Genomic DNA, 3,866 nt, shown 5'->3' on the forward strand with positions numbered 1-3,866 from the left:
AATTTGGGGAAATCACAGGATTTTGGGAGCAAAATGTGGGATTTTGGTGCGGAATGCGGGAATTTGGGGGGAAAAATGGGGGATTTGTGGGGCAAAATGTGGGAATTTGGGGGGAAATTCCAGGATTTTGGGGCAACAATGTGGGCTTTTGGTGTGAAATGCGGGAATTTGGGCAAAAATGCGGGATTTGGGGGGCAAATTGTGGGAATTTGGGGGAAATCACGGGATTTTGGGGGCAAAATGTGGGATTTTGGTGCGAAATGCGGGAATTTTGGGCAAGAATGGGGGATTTTGGGGGCAAAATGTGGGAATTTGGGGTGAAATCCCGGGATTTTGGGGGCAAAATGTGGGATTTTGGTGTGAAATGGGGGAATTTGGGGCAAAAATGCGGGATTTGGGGGGCAAAATGGGGGAATTTGGGGGGAATCGTTAGATTTTGGGGCAAAATGGGGGATTTTGGTGCGAAATGGGGTAATTTGGGGCAAAAATGCGGGATTTGGCGGGCAAAAGGTGGGAATCTTGGGGGAAATCGCGAGATTCTGGGGGCGAACCTGTGGGCCGTGTGGCGGCGACCACTCCCCGTTCCGGTGTCCGGTCCTCCCGGCCAGCAGGGGGCGGTGTTGGAGACGCCGTTGGGGCCTGTTCACGTGGCGCTGGAGGGCGCGCCCCGCCCTGGTCGCCCCGCCCTGCTGATGCTGCCGGACGTGGGCCACACGCGTGAGTCCCGCCCCCTTCCCCCTCTCCCGCCGCGCCCCTCCCCCGCAGACGCCTCGTGCTTCGCCCCGCTCTTCGCCCACCCCGAGATGCGGGAGGTCGCCAGCCACTCCCTGCTCGTCCACCTCGACCCCCCCGGCATGGAGGTGGGCGCCCCGCCCTACCCCCCGGGGTGCGTCTGCACTCCCCTCTTCCGCTCCCCCCAGTTGACCCCAGTGACTCCCAGTTGACTGCGTTGACCCCACTGCCCCCCCAGTTGACCCCACTGCCCCCCCAGTTGACCCCAGTGACCCCCAGGTTGACCCCACTGACCCCCCTGTTGACCCCACTGCCCCCCCAGTTGACCCCAGTGACTCCCAGTTGACTGCGTTGACCCCTCTGACGACCCGGTTGACCCCACTGCCCCCCCAGTTGACCCCACGGACCCCCCCAGTTGATCCCAGTGACCCCCATTAACCCCCCAGTTGCCCCCATTAACCCCCAGTTGACCCCACTGACCCCCATTAACCCCCAGTTGCCCCCATTAACCCCCAGTTGACCCCCATTGACCCCCATTAACCCCCCGTTGACCCCACTGACCCCCATTAACCCCCAGTTGCCCCCATTAACCCCCCGTTGACCCCCATTAACCCCCAGTTGCCCCCATTAACCCCCGTTGACCCCCATTAACCCCCAGTTGACCCCCATTAACCCCCCGTTGACCCCACTGATCCCCATTAACCCCCAGTTGCCCCCATTAACCCCTCGTTGACCCCCATTAACCCCTAGTTGACCCCCATTGACCCCCCGTTGACCCCCATTGACCCCCCGTTGCCCCCCATTGACCCCCAGTGACCCCCAGTTGACCCCACTGACCCCCATTAACCCCCCGTTGACCCCCATTAATCCCCAGTTGCCCGCATTAACCCCCAGTTGACCCCCATTGACCCCCGTTGACCCCCATTAAGGCCCAGTTGCCCCACATTAACCCCCAGTTGCACCCATTAACCCCCAGTTGACCCCCATTGACGCCTGTTAACCCCCATTAACCCCCAGTTGACCCCCATTAACCCCCAGTGACCCCCAGTAACACCTGGTTGCCCCCATTAACACCCAGTTGACCCCCATTAACCCCCAGTTGACCCCCATTGACCCCCCATTGACCCCATTAACCCCCAGTTGACCCCCATTAACCCCCAGTTGACCCCCATTAAACCCCAGTTGACCCCCCGTTGACCCCCATTAACCCCCAGTTGACCCCCATTAAACCCCAGTTGACCCCCCGTTGACCCCCATTAACCCCCAGTTGACCCCCATTAACCCCCAGTTGACCCCACTGACCCCCATTAACCCCCAGTTAACCCCCTGTTGACCCCCATTAACCCCCAGTTGCCCCCATTGACCCCCAGTTGCTTCCCATTAACCCCCAGTTGCCCCCATTAACCCCCAGTTGCCCCCCATAAGCCCCCCATTGACCCCCATTAACCCCCAGTTGCCCCCATTAACCCCCAGTTGACCCCCTGTTGACCCCCATTAACCCCCAGTTGCCCCCATTGACCCCCAGTTGCCCCCCATTGACCCCCAGTTTCCCCCATTAACCCCCAGTTGCCCCCCATAAGCCCCCCGTTGACCCCCATTAACCCCCAGTTGACCCCCATTAACCCCCCGTTGACCCCACTGACCCCCATTAACCCCCAGTTGCCCCCCACTAACCCCCAGTTGACCCCCATTAACCCCCAGTTGCCCCCATTAACCCCCAGTTGACCCCACTGACCCCCATTAACCCCCAGTTGCCCCCCACTAACCCCCAGTTGCCCCCATTAACCCCCAGTTGACCCCACTGACCCCCATTAACCCCCAGTTGCCCCCCACTAACCCCCAGTTGCCCCCATTAACCCCCAGTTGACCCTGTCGTCTCTCTGTTGACCCCCCCACCCCTCCCCCCCCCCCCAGTTGACCCCCCGCCCCCCCGTCCCCCCACCTCGACCGCCATCACATCGCAGCATCACCCTACGCACCCCTCCCCCCCCCCAACCGCCATCGCTTCACCTCATTGGTCCCCTCGCCCGCCCTCCCCCCACCTCGACCCCCGATTGACCCCTTGCCCCTCCCCCTGTCGCCCCTCCCCCCCCGCCCCCCGCCCCTCCCCCGCAGGTACCAGTACCCCTCCCTGGAGCAACTGGCCGAAATCGTCCCCTGCGTCCTCCGGCACCTCAAGTGAGTGGGCGGGGGGGCGCCCCACGGCGCTGTGGGGCGGGGAGGGGGCCCCTGACCCGTAGCGGGACGGGACGGGGGGGCGGGGCCAGCACCGGCCTGACCCCGCCCACCCCCCCAGCATCGCCAGCGTCGTGGGCATCGGGGTGGGCGCCGGCGCCTTCGTCCTGGCTAAATTTGGGGTGAGATGTGGGGCGGGGCGTGGGGCGGGGCGTGGGGCAGGGTGGGGGGCAGATTTGGGGGAATGCAGGGCTGCGGGAATCTCGGGGGAGGTTCTGTGGGGCTGGGGGGCGTGGCTGTGGGGCTGGGGGGGTCGCTATGGGGCGGGGGGGTCGCTATGGGGCAGGGGGGTGTGGCTGTGGGGCTGGGGGGTCGCTATGGGGCTGGGGGGTCGCTATGGGGCTGGGGGGCGTGGCCGTGGGGCGCTATGGGGCTGGAGGAGGTTAGTGGGGTCTCTGGGCACTTGTGGGTCGCTGGGGGGTTGGGGGCTTGGCTATGGGGCTGGGGGGTCGCTATGGGGCTGGGGGGGTCGCTATGGGGCGGGGGGGCATGGCCGTGGGGCGCTATGGGGCTGGAGGAGGTTAGTGGGGTCTCTGGGCACTTGTGGGTCGCTGGGGGGTTGGGGGCTTGGCTATGGGGCTGGGGGGTCGCTATGGGGCTGGGGGGGTCGCTATGGGGCGGGGGGGCATGGCCGTGGGGCGCTATGGGGCTGGAGGAGGTTAGTGGGGTCTCTTGGTTGGGTACTTGTGGGTCGCTGGGGGCTCTCGGGGGGCGTGGCTGTGGGGCTGGGGGGTCGCTATGGGGCAGGGGGGGTCGCTATGGGGCAGGGGGGCATGGCCATGGGGCGCTATGGGGCTGGAGGAAGTTAGTGGGGTCTCTTGGTTGGGCACTTGTGGGTCGCTAGGGGGTTGTGGGCTGTCGGGGGGCATCGCTATGGGGCAGGGGGTTCGCTATGGGGC

General features: G+C 64.6%; 1 long non-coding RNA gene across 1 annotated transcript; it reads left to right on the plus strand.

Annotated features, from left to right (window-relative positions):
• Nucleotides 1-609: 609 nt before the first annotated feature.
• LOC147596053 (uncharacterized) lies at nt 610-2,900 on the plus strand. Its single transcript, XR_015261645.1, has 3 exons — nt 610-717; nt 766-886; nt 2,848-2,900. It is a non-coding gene; the product is annotated as an uncharacterized LOC147596053 (long non-coding RNA).
• The last annotated feature ends 966 nt before the right edge of the window (nt 2,901-3,866 follow it).

This window comes from Chlamydotis macqueenii, unplaced genomic scaffold (assembly GCF_036417535.1).
Source record: "Chlamydotis macqueenii isolate bChlMac1 unplaced genomic scaffold, bChlMac1.mat HAP1_SCAFFOLD_254, whole genome shotgun sequence".
In the NCBI taxonomy this organism is placed as follows: Eukaryota; Metazoa; Chordata; class Aves; order Otidiformes; family Otididae; genus Chlamydotis; species Chlamydotis macqueenii.